Genomic DNA, 12598 nt, shown 5'->3' on the forward strand with positions numbered 1-12598 from the left:
TCTGTCTCTGTCTCTGTCTCTCTCTCTCTTTGAAGTCTCATTGTTCCACCCAGATATGGGTGGTTAGTCTCATTCCCCTTGACTCCAAAGTCTAGCCCAGTGCTCTGTAAGATGAACCTCATTTGCCATGCTATTGCTTGATGCTGAAATATTGACTGTCATTGTGAAGATGAGGTTGTGGCCTGGCCTTTCCTTGCTCCACTGTTGGAGGCTAAGATCAGCTCCAAGCATCTGTTAACTCTGTCTGTTCCTTATGGTGAGAGCCAGCCCACTCTCCTCTCACGGTCTGGTAGACAGAGGCCCAACCCCTGTGCTTGGACGGTGACAGGCAGGGGCGAAGACAGCAAGAACTGTCCTTCCTTCTTTCAGGCCCTCAAATTCCCTAATGCTCAATAAAGCCTTGAGAGCATGCTCAGTGGATGCCAAAATAAGCAAGGGAGACAGAGAGGCTAAACATAGAACTGAAAACTATACACAGACACCACAGGCATCAAGTTGGACAAAAGGTAGCACATTAAGAAACAGAAGACAAGGAGTGTACCAAAATGGAGTGGGAATGGAATGTAGAGCAAACAGATGAGAGGGCCAGCGATAGGAAGGCCAGGGAAGGCCCAGGGTCACATATAATAAGAATTGCAACTCTATCCAGTAGATTTCATGAACAGTGAAATAGCAAATCAGAGCCAAAGCTGTGACTGTTGTGAAGAGAGCATCAGCCTGTAAGACAGGAGACAGAGTCCATTGGGAGACATCCACAATGAGGCAAACAAATGGGATAAGAATGAGTCAGATGCTCCTAAAAAGGCTCATGACAGGAGGGGCTGTGGTAGAAAGTCCAGCAGGAACCCCAGAAGGGAGTCCTGTTCGCTTGCTGTTGAACAGGGTGTGGAGGAGACATAAAGATGAGAGACAGATGCTAACCTGTCTCGAAGCCTGAGAACATGCAGTTACCCAGGAGAATGTAATGTAGGACAGAGAAGCCAAAGGCAAACCCAAGAACTGTCTAATGTCTGGGGTCCAGAAAGCCTGCCAAGCATCATCAGAGATAGGAGGACCAAATGGGAGTCACATCATGAAACCTAACGGGGGAAGGAACTTAAAGCAACAACAAAAACTCAAGCAGTGTGAGGATCCAAACTCCATGGCGGAGGCCAAGACATCTGTGATTTTCTGAAGGATAATGAATTTGAACAGCTCTTGAAATCAAAGTGGCAGTCAGTTGAAAAGCAAAGGGGAAGTGACAACGGTGGCCAGGATTGTTAGACACTTGGGAGGGATCGGCAAAATCGTGAGAAGCATCTCTCTAATGTGAGACCTCGCCGAGTGTGCAGGTTGCAAGGACGAAGCCTGCAGAGCCAGAGAGAATGAAGATGACTTTGGTGTTTGGCCGGATGAGAGACTGAACAACCAAACCGATGTGGTAGCTGTGGGATAAACTCTCCCAGAGGAAGAGGCCTCGTGTTCTTTACATGAGGATTAGCTGCTGGCATTTCCCCATCCCTGAGTCAGGCCAGCCATGTGAAGCCGGAGTGAGGTGGAGGCAGACAGTTCTATGAAGAAACTGTCAGGGAAGTGTCTGCTGTGACCTCATGGTACAGGATCAGCATCACTGAACCCCAGGCTAGACCCCAGGCTAGACCCCAGGCTGGACACCAGACTGACAGTATGCCAGTCATTCGTTTGTTTCTTAACTTGTTAGACATTTATGGCTCCTTATCTAGTACCATGTGCAGAACACCTCTTAGGAATAGCTGGGAACAAAGAAGCTGTTGTCTGGCTTTTAACAACGATGTATACAGCTCTGACGTGGCTAATCTCAACTTCAAAAACAAAAATAGATTAACTAATCGAACCACAAAATCATACTCTGGTCTGGGCATGCAAAACAGAAAGATTAAGCAAGCATTCATGAAAGCGGGCACCATGGAGCATAACAAAACCTGAGCTTCCTCCACATGTCTGGTGCTCCACCAAGTCCTGACTCCTGTTTGAGGGTCTCTGCTTTATTCTGTGGAGAATCTGGAGAGTCAAAACCATTCCAGTTCCAACAGAGATAAAGAAGCCATGGCTTTCGAGAAGCACAGGCTACTGCATCATATCCTAATCCAAATATCCATTTGACTAACATGGAAACTGAGACCTCAAGAACTAATGACTTCCAGCCCTTCTCAGTTTGGTCCTCAGTCAGGACGGTGATGTGGAACTCACTACACAATGACAAGATGACCACCAGGATCCACCCAGGTTCCGTGGATGCCCAGGTTAGTTCTAGACAAGGATGAGGCTTGGGACTAGATGCCGAGCTGCAAGGTTGGGAAGAAGTCTGGATAACATACTTGCAGATAGTATCAGGACAGTAAGGGGAGGACTCAGGGCAGGGGGAGCATGGCCTTCATGGGATTTTCTGGGCAGACTCATCATCTTCTGATTCCCTGCAGCATCAAGACTCTGCTTGTCTGGGATGGGGCACAAGCTGGAGCCAGAGGTTACACACAGGGCCTACACCCAACACTTCCTACAAAAAATTGCTCTGCAGCCCACAGATGGCCTTGAGACAAAGATAAGTTCCAAAACAAGTGTACTTTCCCATTCTGGGGCAATGGCCTGGACTGCTGAGCTGATGATTTCATCTAGGAGAGTGACAAGACCTTGGGCTGAGAGGTTCAGGGAAGTGGGCCATGGGCCTGATGGAACACAGACTTGGAGTCCAATTAGATGGTCAGGGATGCAGAATTGTGGCCATCTTCCCTGCTCTTGGCTCAATGACATCCCCTGACCTGACATACTTGGTGACATGCCAGTGTCCTTCTACTGAACTTCTATTAAGACTGTAAGATGTGACATTAGGCAAGCAGACAGCTTAAAGGACCTCTTGTTCCCTCGACACAAAGGAACAGGTGTCACCTGCATCACACTTGGGGTGGCTTTATGGCAGTGCTGCCCTAAAGTGAGATAAAAGCCGTGGTTGTAACTGTAAGTTTTTTAAGACAGATTTCTTTGTGTAATAGCCCAGGCTAACCTGAACTCACTTTGTACACCAGGCTAACTTCAAACTCACAGAGGTATGCCTATCTCTGCCTCCCAGGTGCTGGGATTAAAGGTATGTGCCACCACGCCCAATGTAAATGCAAAATTTGAAAAGAATACTTGCCTCAGATTGGGAAAAATATCTCCTCTGGCTAGGAGGAATGTATTTCATGAAGGATTATTACCTGAAATATGCAGAGACATCTGAAAAAAAGCAGTCCAACTTAAAAATGGATAAAAGACTTGCCAAAGAAGATACACAGAGGCAAATGAGACACAACAAGTCACTCCATATCACGTGTCATGGGAGAGCTATAGATGACGATGAGGTGCCACTGTGCGAATATTAGAACAAACAAGTCTAGGATCTAATGCTAGGAGAGATCGAAAGTGTCCTTCATCGCTGAAGGTGAAGCAAGACAGCAGAGCCACCTTGAGAGACAGTTTTGCAGATTCTAACAAGCCAAGCAGTATTACACACGTGTGCTATCTGCTCACTTCCACCAAACTGTGCATGGATGTTTACAGCAGCTTTGTTTATAATCACTGTTAATTATAGGCAATCAACATGCACTTAAGACTGGTGAGTGACTACACTTTGGTGTGTTGAGAAGATGGAATATCATCCAGTCCTGAAAAGAACTAGGCTATAAGCCATGAAAGGGACATGGCAGAACCTTACATGCAGATAACAAAGTGAACGAGGTCAGGCTGACAAGGCTTCATGACCTGTGAGCCCAGCTTCGCAGCAGTCCACAAAACACAGTAGAGAGAAGCCGTTGCCAGCAGACAAGAGTTGGGTGAGGAGACAGAGTACAGAGGACAGTGGAAGTGTGGCCCTGGAATAGTGGACATGTGTCACTATGCTTTTCTCTATACCCAAGGAATGGGCATCACCAAGGACTGAACGGTAGCATCTAAGTCATAGAATCTGACGATTCTGGGTCTCTAAGATCACAGTGTGCACCACTCTGGTGGAGATGTGGGCAACGGGGGAGGCTATGCCTCAGTGGGGGTCTTGGGCATACAGAAAACCCTTACACTTTCTTAGATTGTTCTGTGAACCTAGAATCCTGAAGTCCAGAATTGCCAGTGCCAATGGAGAGAGTGGCAAACTCCAGACACATAGTGTGGAATGGAATAACCCAGAAGCCTCTTGGTCCTAATAGGTGTCACACTAGTGTATTCAGAGAGCATCACAGGGGTCAGATGAGAGTCTTAGAGGACAAACCTCAAGGTAAGAACAGTTGCTCCTTACCCAAAGACACTGGAAATCTCCAGGAATTCCAAAGAACTATTGCAGCACACAGACACACAGTAAGCCCACACCTGGGCAAGTATCACAGGTACAAAATAGACTAACAAGAATGTAACACGTACCCAGCTTCCAGGGAACCCTGAGTTGAGTAGCCCACCTTCTACTTGGGCTCTGGGACAGGCTTCAGCCCTTCAGCAATCCTGGACGAGGCCTGACAAGGGCATCAGCTGCAGGCAGGTCTTGCTGTAGGGTGCATTGTAAAGCTCTGCAGCCTTGAGCAGTCAGTTAGCACCTCCATCAGTCCCCAAACACTTCAAGACCAATGGCTGGGGCCCTGCAAGGCCCTCTCTGTGTGACAAGTTCTTCCCAAAAGAGTCTGCCAATACAGTGCACTAAAGGAAATCCGAGAGGCTGACTGACGGTCTCTATCTGCTGCCCCTCCTGGGAGTACTTCCTATTGCTCCTTCTCCCATCAGTGGCTGTTCTTCCCAAAGATGTGAAGGAGTCCAGTTTGTATATTAACGCCTTTAGAGCCAGCCTCAGGGTGTGTCCCTATGACACAGCAGCACAGTCAGGCCCCTTCTCCAACTTCTCAGTTTTATTTTATTTATATTTGTGTGTGTGCATGTGTGTGCATTTGCATGTGTGTGATACATATATGCATATACAGATGCACTCATCTGTGCTTCCACTTGCAGAGGCCAGAGTAGAACAGCAAATATTCTCTTCTGTTGTTCCCTCCTTATCTTTTGAGGCAGGTATCTCACTATTTGGGCTGGGCTAGCTGACCACCATGCTCCCAGAGTTTTCATGTCTTATAGGCATGAATGGCTGGGCTCAACTTGTATGTGAGTGGTGGGTGTTTGAACTTATGTCCAAGTATGCTTACCCACTACACTCTCTCCTCAGTTTCCCAGCTTCCCGACTTTAGTTTGTCCAACTGGTCCCTTTGTTCTCAGTCCTAGGATGGGAGCTTCCTGTTACAGTTTCTCCCCACACACCTAGAATTATCTCTTTGCTTTCTTCACTCAGTCAACAAATTAATACAATGATTTATAATAAATTCAATAATTTAATTAATCTTGTGAGTATTTACAATAAAGTCGTTCTGGTAAAGCAGCTAGTAGATTCTGGTTTCTGAGTCTTTGGGGGGTTGGTTTTCTTTTTTTATGTTTTTTTTTTTAAGACAGGGTTTCTCTGTGTAGCCCTGGCTGCCCTGGAACTCACTCTGTAGACCAGGCTGGCTTCAAACTCAGAAATCCACCTGTCTCTGCCCCCAAGTGCTAAGATTAAAGGCATGCGCCACCACTGCCTGGCAGGGGGGTTGGTTTTCAAGACAGGGTTTTTCTGTGTAGCCCTGGCTGTCCTGAAACATACTCTGTAGACCAGGTTAACCTCAAACTCAGAGATCTGCCTGCCTCTGCCTTCCAGAGCTGAGGAAATGGCTGAGGTTAAGAGCAGGCACTGCTCTAACAGAGGGCTCAAGTTCGGTTCCCAACACATACATCATCAAGTGCTGCATAACTATCTCTACCCACTCTGTCTACAGCCTGGACAGTAAGAAGATAGAACAGGACATGGCTTCAGAATAACTAAGGATGGTGGTGAGAGACCTCAGTCTTTCCTCCACTGGGATGAAGCTACACTGTCAAATGGTAGCAAACTCTGACGATGACCAGAAACCGGGAGAGCAGTCAAGTGCTCACAACCAATAACACAAGCCTCTCCTCTGCTGCACATACGTGGGATGAAAAGGTGTGTGATGTTCATAAAGGAAAAGGGTATGTGTGTGCATGTGTGTGTTCCAGAGAACATACACACACATGAACACAGATGCTCATGGAGGACAAAAGTCAACCTTGGGTACTGTTTGTTGAGAGCAGCGGTCCTCAACCTGTGGGTCACCTAAGACCATCTGCATATCAGTACTATTAGTAACAGTAGCAAAATTACAGCCACAAAATAGCAACAAAATAATGTTATATAGTTGGGGGTCACCACAGCGTAAGGGACTGTAGTAAGGGGGGGTCACAGCATTAGGAAGGTTGAGAACCACTGCTCAAGAGTCATTCTCTGCTCTCGAAACAGGTGGCCTCAGCCATGAACAACACAGAAATGTCCAAGATTAAGGCTCGGAACCTATGCGGCAATAAGTAGGAGGAGCTGTTGAAACAACTGGATGACCTGAAGGTGAAATTGTCCCAAATTCGCATCTCCAAAGTGACAGGCAGTGCCACATCCAAGCTCTCCAAGATACGAGTCATTCTCAAATGCATCACCGGAGTCCTCACTGTCATTAACAGGACTCAAAAAGAAAACCTCAGGAAATTCTACAAGGGCAAGAAGTACAAGTCCCTGGACCTGTGACCCAAGAAGACTAGAGCCATGCGCCGCCAGGTCACCAAACAGGAAGAGAAGCTGAAGACCAAGCAGCAGCAGCAAAGGGACTGCCGTACCCACTGCGCAAGTATGCAGTCAAGGCCTGAGATGACAATGACAATGAAGTGCGAGATTGACTGGACTGGCAAAAAAAAAGTCTCTAGGGCTTGTTTATTGGGTTAGACTGGCAGGCCAGCAACACAAAGGGTCTGCCTGTGTCTCAAGCGCTTGGATTATGAGTACACACCAGCCTGCCTGGCTTTTTATGTGGGTTCCGGGGTTCAAACTCAGGTTCTCGGGGTTGCACGGCAAGCACTTTACCAACTGAGAAATTTCCCCAAGCCCAAGCAAAAGATTCTTAAAAGAAGCCTTCTCTTTAGGAAACCTGAATCCATCTGCCATGCTCAAAAGACTACAAAGGCCATCTACAAGCTGGCACAAGCTGCTGGCCTCACAAAGCACATTACCTCACGGTGGCTATCTCAAAGTTTACACATCAGGCTAGCATTCTTTGTTCTGAATGTATGGCCTATTTCCAGTCTGATTTCTTTGGAAGTCAGAATAACTACTAACTGAATGCCCTATTCACATATTTATGAATGAAGGGGTATACATTTAAGAGGCTCTGGGCTGGCCTCCAATCGATTACTTGGATAAATTCCTTTCAGAGTCAAAGAGAACAAATTTCAAGCAAGTGGCGATGTTTAGCCAAGACGAAAACAAGCCATGATTAACCAGCCACACACCCTCCTTGAGTCACAAAACTGAGGACTGGGTGGGAGTTCTTTGGAGTCATTAGAGATTCAGCTTTTTCTTTGATTAATCCTGCATGAGCTCCTGGAGAACCTTGAATGGATTGTCAAAAAAAAAAAAAAAGTCCTCTTTAAGCTAAGTAAATAACGTTCCTTAGTTCTGCACTTAGCCAAGCTCTGGCCACGTGCACATGAGAGCCACGGGGATGAAAGAAGGGTTTCCTGGGCTTTGCTCTCAATGAGTTCACTCTCTTGTAAGACAACGGATGTGTCTATTCAATCCTGAAATCTACAGCACAGGAGAAAGCACTGCACATCACAGTGTCCATCTCTAGGACCATACATAAGTCAAGAGGTCCATAAAGGGCAGTATTGAGAACGTCCGTTTGTTTATTTGGGATATAACATAGTACCTGTATTTTATGATTAATATCCACTTATAAGTGAGATCATATCATGCATGTTCGCTCAGAACTGGTATGGATACCTCACTCAGTGTGATATTCTCAAGCTCCATCCATTTGTCTGCAAAATTCACCATGTCTTTGTTTTTAATAGCTAAATAGTATCCCATTGTGTAGATGTACCACATTTTCTTTATCCATTCTTCAGTTGAGGAACATCTTGATTGTTTCCAGTTTCAGGCTATTATGAGTGAAGCTGGTTGAATATAGTTGAGCAAGTGTCTTTGTGGGATATTGGAGCATCTTTTGGGTATATGCCCAGGAGTTGTATAGCTTCGTCTTGAGGTAGAACTATTGCCAGTTTTCTGAGAAACCACCAAATTGATTTCCAAAGTGGTTGTAGCAAGGAAGCTTGACTCTCACTTCGAAAAGGGAATAAAATAGTCATAAGAGGCAGATAGAGGGAGGGGGCTGGGGAGGAGAGGGGAATGGGGAGGTTCAGGATCAAGTGTGGGGAAGGACAGGAAAAATGGCTAGATGGTCATGGAAATCTGCAACTGACAGGGGTGAGGAGGTGGGGGGCATCTCCAGGATGAGACAGAGATCTGGGATAAGAGAGGCACCCAAGAATCAATAGGGCCAACCTTAGCTGCAACTTACTACACTGGGGATATGGAACCTAAAGAGGCCACCTCCTGTAGCCAGGCAGGAACCCTAGTGGAGCGAGAGAGACACCAACCCACCCACAAAACTTTCAACTCAAAATTTATCCTGTCTACAAGAAATGCAGGGATAGGGGGATGGAACAGAGACTGAGGGAATAGCCAATCAATAACCAGCCCAACTTGAGACCTACCCCATGGGTAAGCAGCAATCCCTGACACTATTAATGATACTGTGTTATGCTTGCAAACAGGAGCATGTTGTCCTCTGTGAGGCCACACCCAGCAGCTGACTCTGACAGATACAGACACCTACAACCAAACAGTGTATGGAGCTTGAGGGCTCTTATAGAAGAATAGAAAGAAGGACTGTAGCCCTGAAGGAGATAGGAACTCTACAGGAAGAGCAACAGAGTCAACTAACCTGGAACCTTGGGCCTTTCAGAGACTAAACCACCAGCCAAAGAATACACATGGGCTGGACCTAGGCTTCCCCACACATATATGTAGCATATGTGCAGGTTGGCCTTCATGTGGGTTCCTAACAACTGGAACTGGAACTATCCCAAAAGCTGTTGCCTGTATATGGGATATGTTCTTCTACCTGGCCTGCCTTAGCTGACCTCAATGGAAGAGGGAGGGCCTAGTATTGCAGGGACTTGAAGTGCCAGGGTTGGAGGAGCCCACCCTAGGAGAAGGGAGAGGAGAAGGGGCGGGGGAATATGGGAAGGATTGTGGGAAGGGGTGACTGGGAGGGGCAGTGACTGGGAGGGATATAAAGTGAATAAACAAAAAAATGTAATTTAATAAAAAGAACCTCAATTTAGATGATGAATTTCTTTCAGTCTTGTTTACCATGTGCCTGCCACAAAATGAGCTATCAGTATTTACTGGATGAATGCAATAATTCATAGTGACACTGGGCTTGTGGTTTGAAGGAAATGTGGGATTTAAACTTACTTAAACAGTGAGTGAAGTATTAGTCATTGATAAGAGCAATGGGTTTCAGGAAGGCAGGACAGAAAATATACACAGCTTAAAGCCCAGGCATGTTGAGGGATTGTGTGCCCTTGGCAATGAAACAACCAGAATGCAAAGGACAGGAAAGATGGGCTGGAAAGAGATTTCTGTGGTCAAGCTGTGTTAAAGAGTTGGACTTATCTACAGTAGGACCCATTCCCGTTTCCTGGGGTGGTTTCTCCTGTTGTCCCAGAATGGATATTAGCAGGGCTCGAGTACCCCAGGTTAGATGATGAATTATACAGTTGAGTTGATTACTTTTCTGTTACTGCGAGAAAATATTCTTGACAGTAAGCAAGATAGGAGAGAAAGGGTTTGACTTACGTTTCCCGAGGGATAAATCCACAGTGCAGGGGAAAGATGGAAGAACAAGGAGCTGAGCGATCACATTCCATTCACACAGTGGAAGTCAAAAGAGACAGAGAACAGGAAGTGCGGCAAGGCTGTAACCCTTCAAAGCCCGCCCCCCAGTGACACACTTCCTCCAGCAAGATTCTACCCCCTCTCACCCTGTAAAGGTTTCACAACCTCCCCAAACACTTCCACTAACTGGGGACTAAGTATTCAAACACATGAGCCTAAGCTGGGTATTTCTCCTTCACACAACAACCACCGTCTTTCACGGCGACGTGAAGCCCCTGCAGCTTCCGAGAGGTAGCAGATGAACTTGGGAAGGTCCGGGTTCACAGCGCTGGGTGGATCACAGAAGGAAGAACAGAGCTCTCCTCTAGTCCAGGTAATTGCTCATGACTTTGTACTAATGGTAAATCTTCAACAGCAGCCCAGAGCCGGAGAGATGGTGGGAATTGAGAGCTTTACAAAGGACCCTTGCTGGGTTCTGAGCACCAGCTACATAGCAACCTATAACTCCGCCTCCAGGGGGCCCAGTACCTATGGCCTCCATAGGTGCCTGTACTCACATTCACAAACAAACGTACAGATACACATGCTTACACATGATTCAAGATAAAACTAATCTTTTTAAAAAATAAATCTCTCCCACCTCCATCTTTTATGTGTATTATGGCTAAACCCTGAACATAGCTTCAGAATAATTAAAGATAACAATAAGAAATTACTCTGCTTATGGTAGTACCCCTTAAGGCTAATACAGTATCTAGCATATTTTGTGAACTAGTTAGTGGAAGGGAGGGAGGGAGGGAGGGAGGGAGGGAGGGAGGGAGGGAGGGAGGGAGGGAAGAAAAATTTCTAAGGGAAACAAACAAACAAACAAACAAAATAAACTAAGACACCTGTGGTGGTGCCAGCCAATAATCCCAGGCCTCAAGAGACAGAGGCAGGGGAATCATGAATTGGAGGCCACCTTAGACAATACAATTAGTTCCATAGCAGCCTAAGTCTCATAGCAATACTCTGTCTTAGGTGAAATAATCCCTAAATATTATGTACATGATCCTTAAATCATATATACATGTAAATATAAATACATACACTGTTCAGTTTTAATCACATTTTCAAAACAGACATATGCATATAATAACTAAAAATGAGTCCCAAAAACAACAATTACCTTTGTTTTCAGTTTATTTTACCATATGATTACTTTTACAATGGAAAAGCAAGTCGAGAGGAAAAGGCCAGAGTTAAACAGCTGAGCTCTTGCTGCCAGGGTTTGATACGACTTCACATAATCTCAGAAATCCCAGGCCTTCGTACAGGAATATGTCTCCAGCTCTAACCCTACCACTCCTACAGAGGAAGCAGCTACCAACCTCCCCATAGGAGCTCTCCCCAGCAGGCCTGTGAGGAGTTACATAGAAATACTGCGAGATCCCAGCTTTTACTGGGGCAGTTTCTGGTACGCAGCCGTGGAAACTGATGGGAAAACTGTTCACAGTACAGTTTTAAGTGAAACGCAGCAGAATGCAAAGGGCGGGCTCCCTGTAGGTGGAATTTTATAAGCTACTGATTTGGCAAGTATTTATTGAAATGATGAAAAAGCTCATGAGAACTATGTCCACATGCAGGCAGAGAAATGACAGCCAAAACAGCATACCTTTGCAGCACTCCAAAGTTTAAAGATGCTCAGAACAGGGATCCACGCCAGACCCCAGAGTGCGTGTTTGCACACTCTCACCCCATACCCCAAGTCCCAGAGTTTGTTTCCTAAAGCAAAGCTTCCTGCTTTCAGTGTGCCTACAATTAACCTGCATATTTTGACCAGATGCAGATTTGCACTCAGCGTATCTGCGGTGACGACAAAGACTCGGTATATCTAACAGCCTCCAGTTTCGAGGGCTGCTGGTCTTCAGACCATACTTAGGATAGTAAACATCGAAGGAGCTGGCAACCAAGAAATCTCAAGGGCCATTAGACACCAGGACACCAGGATCAGGAAACAACCATCCGGGTAGGCTAATGTCACCCTAACTAAGTGGGAAGGAAAACAGAAGATGTCAGGTGGAGCCTCTACATCCCACCCTGACTCCTAACACCTTCACTAAATATCTCATCTGGACCACTGGCAACCTGGTCTCATTGAGCCTAATTAATAAAAGCTTACATTCTGGAGCTTCTGAGACGAGGAGAAGTCTGTGGCCCCAGGTCAGTAAGTTCAGACAATGTCATCTTGCCAGGGTGGGCCTGAGAGTCTGGGTTTTGCTCAAAGTAGATGATATGAAGTAGTCAGCAAAAGACTATATCAGATAACAAGAGTGGTTTAAAAGCTCATCTTTCATCATATGTGATGGCGTATGCCTTAATCGGTGCTCAGAAAGGAAGCCTGGCAGGCGTGCTAGACAAGCCTGCCTATACGGTAAGATCCTACTTCAAAAGAAAAGAAATTGTCTCAAATCCAGGAACAAAAACACTAAGCTGGAGATGCAGCCAAAAAGCTGAGACAGGTAGAAAGAAGTGGTGGCTCCAGGGCAACTGTCCAGGACATCAGTCGCACACATGCTCGGTAAGGGACCAGAACCAGAAAGTCCATCAGACCTGTTCAGTGTGGGGTAAGTCTCCCCTGAGACTACTGTGTTTACTGTATTGAAGATTGCTCTATTCAGTCAGAACTGGACTGCAACATCCTATCTTATGTGGACCAAGAGCAATCTTGGCATATCCTTCTTTCTAAGGACA

The 12598-nt window shown here is 46.0% G+C and overlaps 1 pseudogene; it reads left to right on the forward strand.

Moving 5' to 3' along the window:
- The first annotated feature begins 6400 nt into the window (after positions 1 to 6400).
- On the forward strand, positions 6401 to 6771 carry Gm7778 (annotated as a pseudogene).
- Positions 6772 to 12598: the final 5827 nt, after the last annotated feature.

The sequence above is a fragment of the Mus musculus genome, chromosome 14 (assembly GCF_000001635.26).
Source record: "Mus musculus strain C57BL/6J chromosome 14, GRCm38.p6 C57BL/6J".
NCBI classification, from domain to species: domain Eukaryota; kingdom Metazoa; phylum Chordata; class Mammalia; order Rodentia; family Muridae; genus Mus; species Mus musculus.